Source organism: Acipenser ruthenus, unplaced genomic scaffold (genome assembly GCF_902713425.1).
Source record: "Acipenser ruthenus unplaced genomic scaffold, fAciRut3.2 maternal haplotype, whole genome shotgun sequence".
NCBI classification, from domain to species: Eukaryota; Metazoa; Chordata; class Actinopteri; order Acipenseriformes; family Acipenseridae; genus Acipenser; species Acipenser ruthenus.
The window spans coordinates 3092-18088 of record NW_026707925.1 but is presented as its reverse complement, the minus strand read 5'-3'; the positions used below and the strand labels follow the sequence as shown (position 1 = coordinate 18088).

At 44.2% G+C, this 14997-nt stretch overlaps 1 long non-coding RNA gene across 1 annotated transcript; it reads right to left on the bottom strand.

Annotated features, from left to right (window-relative positions):
* Positions 1–152: 152 nt before the first annotated feature.
* LOC131728525 (uncharacterized) lies at positions 153–9957 on the bottom strand. Its single transcript, XR_009322707.1, has 3 exons — positions 9819–9957; positions 2974–3048; positions 153–257 (listed from the first exon to the last, which is right to left on the bottom strand). It is a non-coding gene; the product is annotated as an uncharacterized LOC131728525 (long non-coding RNA).
* Positions 9958–14997: the final 5040 nt, after the last annotated feature.

Genomic DNA, 14997 nt, shown 5'->3' with positions numbered 1-14997 from the left:
ACAGGGCAAGCAAGGACGCTTATGGGAAGTCCCATTTAATCTTTACACCACTAATACACCCTGCATTACCTCCAAGATGCTTTGCAATCAGTCTCAGCCTGTTTCTGACTCTTCAAATCGACAGAATATAAGCAGGATTGCTGCAAACCCCTACCTCAATGATGTAGTCTTTCCCATCTTTGCCGTGGACTGCCTTCACTGCACAGATGTCCAGACCCCCGAACATCTCAGCGCAGGAATCTGCCCACATGCGGTATCTGCAAGACAATGGCAGTTATTATAGGCGAGAAGAAATTCAACACACAGCTCCCAGCTTCAAATAAAGCAGCACTTTATAAAATGCCTCTAAGTGCTCCCCTTTTATAACGCTACAGTCAGGAGTCAGAGCTCTGAAGCCTTCAGAATGAAAGTGCTAGCGGAATGGTATTATGGGGCAAATGGGTACCATGACTGTGGTTCTGTGGTATACAGTGTCGCCTTATAAAGGGGGGAGCACTGTAAATGTACATCAACATCCACTTTCCAGTGTCTAAAACCGGAGAGCCCATAATTACATTTTCTGTAGATTAACTATCCGTGCGTTCCGTTACCACCCAAATATATGTGTATGCAAAATGTTTGTGGGTTTATCGAGGTTTTCCACCACATCTTTTTTTTGTAATTTTGAAGGAAATCTAATTGCAAGCTAAGGTGAATCTGAAATTGCGGGCTGTCAGTTTTTCCCAGGATCCTCCTCAAATGATCTTCAAGTTTCAGGATATGTCTTTTTTTTATTTTTCTAAATAAAAAAGTTGTTGCCCATGACATATATCAACAGCATGTACAGAAAATGAAATTTTAAATCACAATTAATTTTAAATCACAATAAATGTGAATGCCAGGTTTCACGACAACTGGATTAGCGGTTCTCCAGAGAGATGCAGAAATGTAGGTGTGTCATACAGATGGATGGATGTACAGTGTAGATAAAATGTGAAGTAGGACATACCGGTACACATGACTGCCTCTACAACCCCTTCAGAGGGGGGCACTTTACCAGTGGGGCACCTTGTTTTTTTAATCAATTCCATCATAAGACAAGTGAACTGTGTTGAAATAATAGGCTCCATCTCTTTAGTGTTTATTCAATACAGTGCATCTTAAAAAGTAAAAATGTGAACAGTCAACACTTGTTATGTAGAACTTTCCGTTACTACTGTAATAAGGAGTGTCCATTAAAAGTACTTTGAATTTCTCACATTTAAACTTGCAGAAATCAATTATTCAGGATATCAGTTAACCAGACTGCTGGCATTCCCCCTCCAATTAGCAACTGCAATCTGTACTTTGTTTTCTGCGTGTTAGTAATGGTCGAGATATGCAATGTGATGCAACCTTCTTATCTGTTTTGCTAAACGTGCCTCCCTTTGGCAGAAGCAGCTGCAGGGGAGCACGTCGTCTTTTTGTCTCTGTTTCACCGTTCTTTCCTAATGAGCCTGGCAGCAGCGTGCTGGCCCGCAGCACTAACACATAAGGCTATGTTCTTCTATTTAGACAAAGGCTCATCACAACACTGTTCAGGAGCTGGAGGCAAGCTCCTGCACTCTGCTTGTCACAGCAGTGACACAGCAGGAATATGTCATTTTAAAACAGAGATGGCACTACTGTTAGATACAGCCGAATACTGCTTAATCTACTACTCATCCAAGTTAATCCGACTTTTGAGCAGCGATTAAGATGATTGCTTGGGGATGTGATGAGTATTAAGAAGTCGCTTACTTAACTTAGGGTTTATTTGATCCACTGATGGACTAAGCCACATCCTTTGTTAGAGCATTTTACAGTACCAGAGAAGTAGGACCAGGATTGTATCAACCAATTTTTGTAGGGGCGTCACCCTGGGATAACTATGGACAGGTCTCTGATACAATCCAGTGCTGTAAAATGCTCTAAACAAACCCTACAGGGTAGAGTCTGAACCCCTAGTTTCTTATAAGTTGACATTTTTATGATTGAGTGATTGATGATATAGTTGTCTGGGTTCAGTCCACATAGACCGTTTACCTCTATACCTAGGTCAGGGTTATGGCTTTTGTCAGGCTCTTGGCATTGTCTGATATAATAATGAAACACTGTTGCTCTTTCCAGACTGAACACAACCCTGTGGCACACAACAGGATGTTTACCTGGATACAAAGCGGCAAAATAGAACCAGATATTTACTTACAAGCCCTGAAAACCGTTGGGTATCCATCCAGGTAATAGCAATAGTTTTGCATGTGAATGATGTGAAATTGTATACACTTCCAAGTACACGTACATTAACTATGTGTACTGGAAATGCAGTTATCATGTACTGATATTTACAGCATGCACTAACACAGTTGTGTGAATGTAAAGAGAGGATCCATAGCCGCTGACCGGTTCCTATTGTCATTACTCAAATCTTGAGTTTTTAGTTTTTCTTTTGTTTTGATTTCATAATTCTAAATGAGGTGCTTTAACTTTAGGAGCTGCACTTCAGTTCCAGTTCCCTGCCATAGACATATAGTTTGTTCGAATCAAAATGTTTTAAAATGTAAGAAGATTTTGCTACACAACATCAGTGGTCATGTCTTGAAGAATATAGAAGAGTTTTTTTGAGTGTGCGACCTGTCCCGACTCCACAAATATCAACAATTAAGCGACGTATGCATGGTTGGTTTACCACTGCTAAGAACTATTTTATGACTTTGTAGAGACATTATTTCATATACAAAGTGCCTTATATTGCTCAGCACCTTTTTTTATAAAGAGTTGTGATGTGCACGAATGCCTTTATGACTGTATAAATCCAGCGAAGTTTCAGTCCAGTTAAGGTACCTGTATTTTGAAGTATATCCATGAATTGAAAGCAAGGAGTCAGGCTTGCTGTGAAATGAATGGCACTGTAATTAAATATAAAAGTAAAATAATCTCTGAGGTTCAGTGACAGTAAGAATCTAAGAGACGTACCGATCAGACATGGCGATCTGCTCCAGCATTGCAGATCCTGTGTTCGCCTTCCAGTTGCCGGAAATGGAGGTTCTCCTTAAAAAACAAGACAATTAGCAATTATGCATGCCATTCATTTACTTCTTTCATTGTATAAAAAGGAGCAGGAGCACAGTACTATAATCATCTCAGAAATCATTGTTCTGCCACTGACATGGAAAGATGGAAAAAGACACTTTGTAGACATATTTGTAGAAATTACATAAATGCATTACCCATATATGTGTTACTAGAAGTTCAGTATACAAATAAAATGTGAATTCGTACAATAATTCTTACAATAAGATTTACAATAAGACTACACCACTGATTATACCTGTATGGGGCATGCAATGAAAAGACTTGGCTTACAATTCTACATACAGTATATGGTTCTGAACTGGGGACAATGGTAGCAGATGGGCAGCTGCAATGGGATAGGTAGAATGATACTGCATTCTATCGCTATACGTAGCAGGCTTTGTGCTGTCCTATCAGGACCACAGTGCAATATTTATTCCAAATCAATTGCGTTTCTATTGCTGATAATTATTACACTGTAAGAGATGTCATCCTGTTCAGGCAAGGGGATTCTGTCATCTGTGAGAAATGGTTTCTGTTATAATAAGAGACACACTGTGCACCTATTTGTTTATTATAAACCACAAAAAACAAGACTGCACTCAGGAGCCACTGTTCAGTAGAAGAGCTCTGCTGTAAATGCACAGGATATAACATCTATACACAGGAAAGGGTGTAATGGAGGGTTAATGCATCCTTAATAGAGGTGTGGCAGGGCTGAGGCTCTGCACGTATAAATAATGATTTTGTTTTGCTTGTAAAGAAAATGTGTTTAATTTGAAAGTTTTTGCAAATTAAGTTTGGGTTAGATATGGCAGCGCTGGGAGGTTAGAATTCCCTCCCTATCTAATTGAAATTCATGTGCAGCAGGTGGCCAGGTGTTGATTGAATTATTGATTATCAATCAGCCCCGGCCACCCGCCTTTAAAAAGGGGCTGAGAAGCCTGTTCTACAAGCAGGGATACAGACTGTCTGGGAAGGTGAGTTTGTTCTACAAGCAGGGACACAGACTGTCTGGGAAGGTGAGTTTATTCTACAAGCAGGGATACAGACTGTCTGAGAAGCCAGTTTGTTCTACAAGCAGGGATACAGACTGTCTGGGAAGGCCAGTTTGGCTGTAGGATCCTCACGACTGCATGTGTCAACCATGGTGAGAAAAATTTAAAAGGAAAACTGTATTGATATCTAGGATCGCTGTGTGTATACCAGGATCACAAGTACTGGAAGCAATAGGGGAACATTTTAGGGGATGTTAATCCCTCCCAAGCATAGAGAGGACTGCTCCTGGAGCTTTTCTAGGGGAGTAGCGCTCGACCACTGTTGGGTCAACTTTTATTTTCTAGCTGGTTTGAACTGTGTTTTGTTTAGCATTTGTTGTATGAATCATTTTCATGTACACTGGTGTGTATGTCCTCCTGCACTGGGGCTACCATGCTGCTACCCTAGTGGCGGCCACCTGCCACTGCAACCACTGTAATCTCTGTCAATAAAACCTGGACACCTGAGCAGCATTTTCAACGTCAACCTCTGTGTCTCTCGTCAATCGGCAGATACCCACACAGTAACAGAACAACTCTGCTGCGGGACTCCTAACTCGTACCAAACTAAGACAGCACATTAGCCCTGTCTTGGCTTCCTTACATTGGCTGCCTGTAAAGCAGAAAATTGATTTTAAGGTCCTGCTTCTGACATATAAGGTTTGTAGGGAAAATGGTGAGCTGGTGTCGTCGTACACTCCGGGTCGCTCTCTGCATTCCTCCAACTCAGGTCTGCTCTCTGTCTCTCCTTCCTCCTTGTCTCTATGGATGGAAGAGCTTTTTCTAATTATGCGCCCAGACTTGGGAACTCACTCCCTGAGAATATCCACCAGACTACCTTATTCTTCATTGTACCTCGCTTTGTGATAACTCTGTTGTGAAAGGCGCTATATATATATAAAAAAAAATTCTATTGTATTGTTACAAGGGATAATAATTGATCGATTAATCTTGTCTACCTGATATCAAAAAATGGTGCGTGAAATATAAATCTTGAGAGAGAGGGCACTTCTAAAGACCCTGGCAAAAGAGTAGCTGGAAGGTATTGTATTTGAAAAAAATGAAAGCGTGTAACACCAATGACAAAAATACCCAACACGTCTGGTATACAGTCACGCTAACTTTCAGTTCACCCCCCACTATAGCACATAGCCTTTCACACGGAGTTGAGACGGTTCAGTGCTGTCTCCAAATCACCTCGTGAGGTGGTTCAGAGACGACATAAAATATGATGGCTCTGTGACTGTACAGGAAATTCATACAGACCAAAATGCCGCATCAGTGCCGGTTCTGAACCATCATAACTCGTCTGTGTGTACGGGGTATTAGTTGCAAGTAAGTTGATTTTTCATTTTAATCAACGTATTTCTTTCAAACAGTATCAGAAAATTAGCAGCAATATCATATATTTTCTTTGGCTAACTAAAATAAAGTAGCAGCTTGTTGTCTCCAGGAAGTGATGAAAGGAGAACCCAATGAAACTCTCCATTGCAGATTCCAGCTGCTTTTCAGATTTGATGATGCTGTAAATTGATATTTTTTCTTTCCTTTTTTCATACGACTGTGGAAAAACCTGGAAGCAGACTGGTACTTTCACAGGTCGATGGTGTGACTCTGAAACCAGCGTGGGGGTACTGCACTGATGAGTAACAGGAGCCTTACAAGACAAACAGAGTAATAAAAAAACACACAAGAACAGTGCTCTTCCTGTAGCTAGAGCAGTTCATGCAATGTTTGCAACACTAAGACATTACAGTGTTACAATATGTCAGTGGTGCGGTTTTCAGCTGTTAAGTGTACTTTACTGTTCTGGAACATTAAGAAATACTAAAATAAACTAAATTTCAATCACAGTCACAGGGAAACGTCCGTACCATGGTCTTTGGGGTTAAAATGGAGACCTACCAGGGCCGGACAAAACCACCTGAAATGCCTGCTATATGTAGAACACACTTTTGTGTATATGAGCTGTCCTTGGCATGTGTTAAAGCACCACTGCCATGTAACCACCACAATCGGCAAGAAAGCAGGTTTGACTTTCAAAGATAGCTGATAGTAGCTGGTCCGGTACCCAGGACTGCATTCAGTAATTTACTGATGTTTCAGCAGGGGAAGTCTCAAAAGAGGCAGTAATCATCAAAGTGTGGTCATACATTCCCTTCAGAACAATTTAAACACCTTGCTGACTCGTCTCATTAAAGAGTTTTGCGCTGTTGGCTGAGCACAAAGACTTGAGGTGAAAAGGATATACATCATGGGCTGAGCTGCTGAAATAGAGGAAGCATGAGGTAATTCAGTCACAGCGGTCTAAAAACATTACACACAGAATCATATACAAATGAAATAAGCATGTCTTCCATCCCAGGGGCCTAGGCTGCGGTGGAAACGTCATGGTGTTTGTTTGCACTTGCTATCATGGGGCACAGCAATGCTACGGTACAGTGAGAGCAGGCAGACCCATCAGGGGAACCAACACAACTTTTCCACAGTGAATAAAACACAGGGAGCTCATTTTCCTTCTGCATGCAGATGCACAGAGCTATACGCCTTGCTGTTCCCTTACGTCTGGTGAAAGACATAAAATAACACAAACTGCACTGATGCTCATCAAGTTAAAGGCAAGACTGAGAATGTGTTAGCTGGGCATACAGTGTAATGTGCACCACAAAAGCAACTTCCACGAAGGGCAGCCTCTGCTTGAGAGGCCCAGGACTGACTGGCAGGCCGGCAGGGGGGTGTTCGTGTCAGGGTTTGTCTTTGACCTAAGTTTCCAAGATTTATAATTTACAAGCCCTTAGCTAGAGCTTTAGTAAAGCTGACCGCAAAGGTATTCAATAAACAAGTCTGCTGCACTGGATTTACAATAAACTGTTTAAAACATGTGGCCTGTGATAATACTGCATCGTTTTCAGTGCAGCTCCACAAAAGCTGTTGAAAACCATGCATGTAGAGTAAACTCCCACTGGGGTCACTACAGATTCAGGGTGCCCAGGAGGCTGGTGCATGAAAGGGCACCCAAGGTCATGATCCGACCTACAGTGTCAAGCTTGACGTGTAAATTACAAGGTACGCCCTGCCACTGATCATACTGTATCTCCTGCTACCCAGGCAAAGCAGAATTATGTCCAATCATTTTAAGTTGTCAGTTTTAATGTCAAGTGTCGACCACATGCTCACTAGCCTAAGTTACAGAGAGTAGTTAAAACAGCAAAAAAAAAGAAATAAACTGAAACAGACAGCAGGCATGCTAAATCATCTGTGTGACAGTCAGAAACTTAAACTAGGGCTTAGAAGTTACTTCAGAGATAGAGCGTGCACTCCATGTGTTAGGGATCTTAATGGAGTGGTGATCTTTTAGAGTTGCAATTCTGTGTCCGATTATAATTGCACTCAGACGGTACAACAATAATAATAATAATAATAATAATAATAATAATAATAATAATAATAATAGTAGAACAAAAGGTGTTTCTTACATGAGTGTTGCAGGGAGACAGGTTAACGGTTACACTGGTGTACCAGCTGCACTTGGAGAGTAGACATGTTAGAGAGCTCTATAGAGGACACAGGGGTGCTTCAAACTTGTGAGTTTTAAAAAGTCACCAGGATGTGACGACGGAAACAGAAAATGATCTACAAATCTAAAGATGAAGAACACATGACAGATAACGTTGCTGAGATGTTTCAGACCTGTATCAAGTTCCTCTTTAATGTACGGGCATTTGTTTACTCCAGTTTTAAATTCCTATTTTTTTAAAAGGAGAAAAAATGTTTAACCAAACTACTAAGTAATGTAATATACTATAATATAATTAGGGCTTCTGTTTTTCTGTTTTTATTAATTTATTTTTTCGGTGCTTATTTTTAGCTATTTTCGAGATAAACCAAAATCGTTTGTGTCTAGGCATTTTTTTCATTTCGCCAAAATTAGCAATTTTGTTTTAAATCCTCCCTATCTAACTGTAATATAGCTTTAAATCCTGCAAACAAGTCTCCATTCCTACTTGTAATCTCGTATTAAATCTCGCAAGTGGATTCTCCAATTGAAACGTAGGAATTTGATGCCACTCAGTAGTTGGGGCAGGTTTAAAGTATTCAGATCGAATCAATGCTAGATACAAGTCAGAAAGGAGGGACATTCCCCAACTGCACTGAAAGGTAGTTTGTTTTTTGTAGTAGTTTTGGGAAAGGGGTGAAATCACCGGGAATTGAGTAACCATTTCCATTTTTTTCCCATTCTTTATTGCCTATACACCGATTTCATTGTTTTTGTATCAGGGTGTTTAATCGTTTTTGATTGGTTAAAACTGAAAATCAGAAGCCCTAAATATAATATAAGGCGTCTTAAGCATTATGTTGTTTATTTCTCATTTTGTATCATGCTAAAAATATTTAAAGCTTCGTTTCAGAACAGCTGTCCGCTTGTAATCTTTTCCACAGCAACTGTTTTTATGCTTCTGCAGCGCCACACATCTCCCCTGGCTAAGCTTGGGAGCTTACCTGATATCAAGGCAACTTTCTACACCCTGGCCGATGCTTTGAAGATGGCCACTGGCTAAATCCCTGCTGACCTCCGAAGCACTAACGCAGGGCCGTGGGCTGTTCTCTGAATTCTCTATCGTGTTCCTGTCGACACAACAGCTCCCTGTACATCACTGTAAGCTTGTGGATTAGCTTGCTCTTTCACTCCTCACAGAAACACAGAGCGCTCCTCTCTTTCCACGCTAGATTGTGTTTCAAATCCCCTCTCAGATCTCCAAGCGTCCCTTTCCTGTGAGCTGCTCTGTAATCACTGTCAAGTAAGTGAGGGGTCTGAGGCTGGCTTTGTATCCCACCACTTACCTTTCGTTCATACTGCGTTGTTCTTTGTGTTGTGGCTGACTGGGTGCAGGGGTGTTTTATTAGTGTGGATTTGTGGGGTTCTAAGTAAGTAACTTTACAGAAAGACTACTCCAGGATGGTTAATGAAATAGTTTTGCCTCCAGCCTCACCACATCAGAGTGGTAAATTACAGCAGGGGCTTCCAAATTGGGGTCCGGGGACCTCTGGGCGACCGCGGGATGGTTTTGGGGTGCCGCAGCAGATCGAGAAATGTTCTCTCCCAAATGACCCTGACAGAGCGATGTCCTCCACACCTGGGGATCAATTAATTCACACGAACACTGCTGCCAGGTGCTTGGGGTTATTTCAGATGTAACACTGATGTTGGCTCATGTCCACACTAACAGTGTGTACCATTACACAGCAAGAGGGGGTGATTGTTATAATAAAAATTCTGTTATAATTATAACATCATTTTCTTAAATTAAAAACAAAAATGAATACAGGATTTCTGTCAATGTTATGATATATTGTCTTCCCCTGACATAAATAAAATAAACCATATTGCTTACCTTTACAGGCAGGTTTGTGTTACATTTGCAGTCAGACAGTACTGAAAGCAGTAGTACCTCTACCAGTACAAACTCACAGCCTCTCTCACTAAAGGGATCCAAATCTAAATTTTGGGTGAGAGTCAGTCAGGGTGGCTAAAGTCATGGGGGTGATGGGGGTGTGGGGGGACGACACGACACCTTGAGCCAAGACAGTTTGTGAAGCCCTGTATCACTGGACAACTGCCCAAGGGATGAAGAATGAAATGCTTAGCGTACTGATAACAGCAGGTTAATTAGTTTTCTCGTACTATTCTAGAGAAACTGAAGCACTTACATGTAGGCTTTGTAATTGCTGCCTATCTTCTGGATCCTGACGTCGTACTTGGAGTCGATGTAAGGCTCAGTGGTAGCGTAGGTTTTTGCCAGAGCCACCACGCTGGCTATATCTTGGAAATCATAATGACTCTCCACCTTCACCTGCAAGAGCCAACAGAGAATCAGTCAGGAATGAATCTACTGTAGTGCTTTGGACGAGAGGTCTGGACATTTCATTGTCTCTCCTATGTACCCAATGATAAGAGGCCTTTCCAAAAAGTGGGGTCTCTTTAATAAAGACTGCGCTTCTTTCTGGTCACATGGGATTGCAATGTGATCTTTTTTTGAAATTGTGAGGCAGGTTTCATTTATATCTTTTTTTTTGTTGGTACATTATTAGACTTTACAGCACCTCTGTAATCCAGCACATTGTCCCAAGCGATGCCAGATAAGTATATATATAATTGTCACAAAGACGGCCGGAGTGGGTGGCGTCAGACCAGAAACAGGAACACAAACGACAGAGAGATGGGGTTTTGGTGAGGCTGAACGCGTGATCGCGTTCAGCATTTAATAAACAGAACAGAAAATAAAAGGTTGGAACAGACAAAAACACTGGACACGGCACTACACGCCAAAATAAATAGACATACAAAACGACTAAACGCTAAACAGACGGTGCAGGACAGACAGACGAACAAACACGGTGAGTGAAAACACGTTAACTATTACTTTTACTATTATTATTATTTTACTTCACCTCCGTCTCCAATCCCGTTCTCCACTCACCGAACACCAACCACAAGTGACTAAAACGTGCATCTATATATACTGTTGTGCTGGGATTCAATTACTAATTAATTACTCACTTGAATCCCAGCACGTGAATTCATTCTGTGCAACCCCGTGCTCACATATTACATTTAACCAGCACGTGAAGTGATTTGTGCCCTCCTCGTGCCTACATACAAATCTACATTTTTTAAATATACGTGAAACACAGACCCGTTTATATCCCGTGTACCAATCTATACACCAACATTAACATACGCACGCATACATACACAAAACACACAAATGCACACAGGGGCGGGGCACTTTGCCACATATACCCCCCCTTGTGCGCAGCACACATGGCCTCAACGGCCACCTCCCCCCTTAAAAACCCAGCAGTCCAGAACAAAGTCTCGGGCTGGGAAGGGAGGCTTCAGTGGGCCCTTGGCTGGCAATGCTGTCAGCACCCCTGCCGGTAGTGGCACGGCTGACAGTCTGTTGGTCCCGTCCTGCAGCGAAAAAGCTGCGGGGGCAGGTGGTCCCCCGACCTCCCCCTTCTTCGTAGCCGGCAGCTCCCTCCTGTGGGGCTCCGGCCACAAGAACTCCTGCAGCGAAACTGCTGCTGGGGAAAGTGGTCTCCAGACCTCCTCCCCCTTCTTCGTGGCCGGCAGCTCCCCTTTCTGGGGCTCCGGCCACCGTACTCCCTGCGGAGGTACGGGCAGCAGAGGCAGCTCCTGCTCCTCTGCTCCGGGCGGTGGTGGAGGCAGAGGCAGCTCCAGCTCCTCTGCTCCTGGCGGTGGTGGAGGCAGAGGCAGCTCCAGCTCCTCTGCTCCTGGCGGTGGTGGAGGCAGAGGCAGCTCCAGCTCCTCTGCTCCTTGCGGTGGTGGTGGCGGAGGCAGAGGCAGCTCCTGCTCCTCTGCTCCTTGCGGTGGTGGTGGCGGAGGCAGAGGCAGCTCCTGCTCCTCTGCTCCTGGAGGTGGTGGAGGCAGAGGCAGCTCCTGCTCCTCTGCTCCTTGCGGTGGTGGTGGCGGAGGCAGAGGCAGCTCCTGCTCCTCTGCTCCTTGCGGTGGTGGTGGCGGAGGCAGAGGCAGCTCCTGCTCCTCTGCTCCTGGAGGTGGTGGAGGCAGAGGCAGCTCCTGCTCCTCTGCTCCTGGAGGTGGTGGAGGCAGAGGCAGCTCCAGCTCCTCTGCTCCTGGCGGTGGTGGAGGCAGAGGCAGCTCCAGCTCCTCTGCTCCTTGCGGTGGTGGTGGCGGAGGCAGAGGCAGCTCCTGCTCCTCTGCTCCTTGCGGTGGTGGTGGCGGAGGCAGAGGCAGCTCCTGCTCCTCTGCTCCTGGAGGTGGTGGAGGCAGAGGCAGCTCCTGCTCCTCTGCTCCTTGCGGTGGTGGTGGCGGAGGCAGAGGCAGCTCCTGCTCCTCTGCTCCTTGCGGTGGTGGTGGCGGAGGCAGAGGCAGCTCCTGCTCCTCTGCTCCTGGAGGTGGTGGAGGCAGAGGCAGCTCCTGCTCCTCTGCTCCTGGAGGTGGTGGAGGTAGAGGAAGCTCCAGCTCCTCTGCTCCTGGCGGTGCTGGCTCCCTCTGCTGTGGCGGCTGGGCATGTGCACGCCGTGCTGCCTTCAGCAGCATAGCGAGAGGCTGCTGGGGGACACCAGCATCCTGCCCTTCTCCCCCCCAAAAATTTTCAGGGGGTTGAGCCTGTAACTCCTCCCCTTCTGGCTCTTGGGGCTGAACCAGCAGGCATTTTCCCTCTGCTGGTGGCTTGGGTCCCAGGGCTGTGGAAGCCCCGACTTGCCTCCCTTTGGGCTGTGGACGCACCGACTCCTCCCTTTTGGGCTGTGGACGCCCCGACTCCTCCCTGTTGGGCTGTGGACGCCCCGACTCCTCCCTGTTGGGCTGTGGACGCCCCGACTCCTCCCTGTTGGGCTGTGGACGCCCCGACTCCTCCCTGTTGGGCTGTGGACGCCCCGACTCCTCCCTGTTGGGCTGTGGACGCCCCGACTCCTCCCTGTTGGGCTGTGGACGCCCCGACTCCTCCCTGTTGGGCTGTGGACGTTCGGGCTCCCCCCACTCAGGCGTAGGACGTTCGGGCTCCTCCCACTCAGGCGTAGGACGTTCGGGCTCCTCCCACTCAGGCGTAGGACGTTCGGGCTCCTCCCACTTAGGCGTAGGACGTTCAGGCTCCTCCCACTCAGGCGTAGGACATTCGGGCTCCTTCCGCTTGGGCTCCTCCCATTTGGGCTGTGGATGCTCAGGCTCCTCCCATTTGGGCTGTGGAGGCAAAACCAGCAGGAATTCACCCTCTGCTGGTGGAGATGGGGACAGCAGGTACTCACCCTCTGCTGGTGGAGATGGGGACAGCAGGTACTCACCCTCTGCTGGTGGAGATGGGGACAGCAGGTACTCCTCTGCTGGTGGTCCTGCTACCTGGGCTGCTGTTCCATTTATGGTTGCCTCCAGGTAGTTGAGGACAAACTCCACACCCTCCTCCAAGGTGTTTGGGGTGTGTTCCTGCTGATATGCCTCCCATCTCTCACTGTCCATCATCCACAGGACCCGGACGACTATGGGCAGAGACTGGGCCTCCAGCCCAGCATTCTCCAGGAACCAGCCCCGCAGTTTGATGGCGTCTTCTGCCATTGATTTTTTTTTTGTTTTGTTTTTTTCCCCCAAAACAATATTTGTAATTATTTTTTTTTTTTTTTTTTTTTTTTAATCCAGACCCCTCCTGGTCTGACGCTTGGAGGCGCGGCTATCCCACGAAGACACCACGTGTCACAAAGACGGCCGGAGTGGGTGGCGTCAGACCAGAAACAGGAACACAAACGACAGAGAGATGGGGTTTTGGTGAGGCTGAATGCGTGATCGCGTTCAGCATTTAATAAACAGAACAGAAAATAAAAGGTTGGAACAGACAAAAACACTGGACACGGCACTACACGCCAAAATAAATAGACATACAAAACGACTAAACGCTAAACAGACGGTGCAGGACAGACAGACGAACAAACACGGTGAGTGAAAACACGTTAACTATTACTTTTACTATTATTATTATTTTACTTCACCTCCGTCTCCAATCCCGTTCTCCACTCACCGAACACCAACCACAAGTGACTAAAACGTGCATCTATATATACTGTTGTGCTGGGATTCAATTACTAATTAATTACTCACTTGAATCCCAGCACGTGAATTCATTCTGTGCAACCCCGTGCTCACATATTACATTTAACCAGCACGTGAAGTGATTTGTGCCCTCCTCGTGCCTACATACAAATCTACACTTTTTAAATATACGTGAAACACAGACCCGTTTATATCCCGTGTACCAATCTATACACCAACATTAACATACGCACGCATACATACACAAAACACACAAATGCACACAGGGGCGGGGCACTTTGCCACAATAATGTAATGTTATTTGCTGGTGAAATGCAAAGACTTGGGATAACAGCATTGGTAGCGTTCCATTTAGCTTGTCAGTGGAAAAGGTTAACATGAAAGAGGAATGTGTAAATGGCTGACGTGACATTGGCACCAACAATGTTTATATCCAGAGTTTTTCCACTGTGCTGTATAAGTTCAATTGGGTAAAAACAAAGTTTCATCTTTCATTAAAAGCTAAGTAAGGCTTCTGATTAAATCTCCTTAGTTATTCTTACTGCCGCTTTACATTTTTATGATGTTTGAAATTCTTATTGCAATTACTGCATATGTAATGTACACATGTGTCTTTATATTATTAAGCACCAAAATATATATTCAGGTGATCAGGCAGGGATCTGCTCTGCCACTATATATATATATATATATATATATATATATATATATATATATATATATATATATATATATATATATATATATATATATATATATATATATATATATATATATATATATATATATATGTAGTGTGTGTGTCTACAATTATTTATTTCAGCATTTTTTTAAGCAAAACTCCAAAAATGCTAATTCTAGAAAAGTCTAGAAAATGCTAAATTGTAGGTGATCATTCTTAGAGAGTATAAAAGGGTTAGGCATAGGATGATTGCTGTCAATACAGGAAAAAGTAAAGAGCTATTTGAAGACCTTAGGCAGAAAGCTGGAGAAGGGTGCAAGATTTCCAAGCATTTGAGTATCCCAATTTCAACTATTGTTTCTATTATCAAGAAGTACAAGACTCATGGTACTCTCATACCGCTCCCTTAGTCTGGAAGAAATTTAGTTCCACTACATGGTAAAATGGATTCCATATCATACCAAAGAAGAAGAATAAAGAAGAATAAAATCAAGTTTCTGGAATGGCCTAGTCAAAGTCCCGATCTAAATCCGATTGAGAATCTTTGGTATGAGTTGAAGAAGGCTGTGCACAAGAGAAGTCCTCAGAATTTGAATGAACTGGAACAATTTTACTTTGAAGAA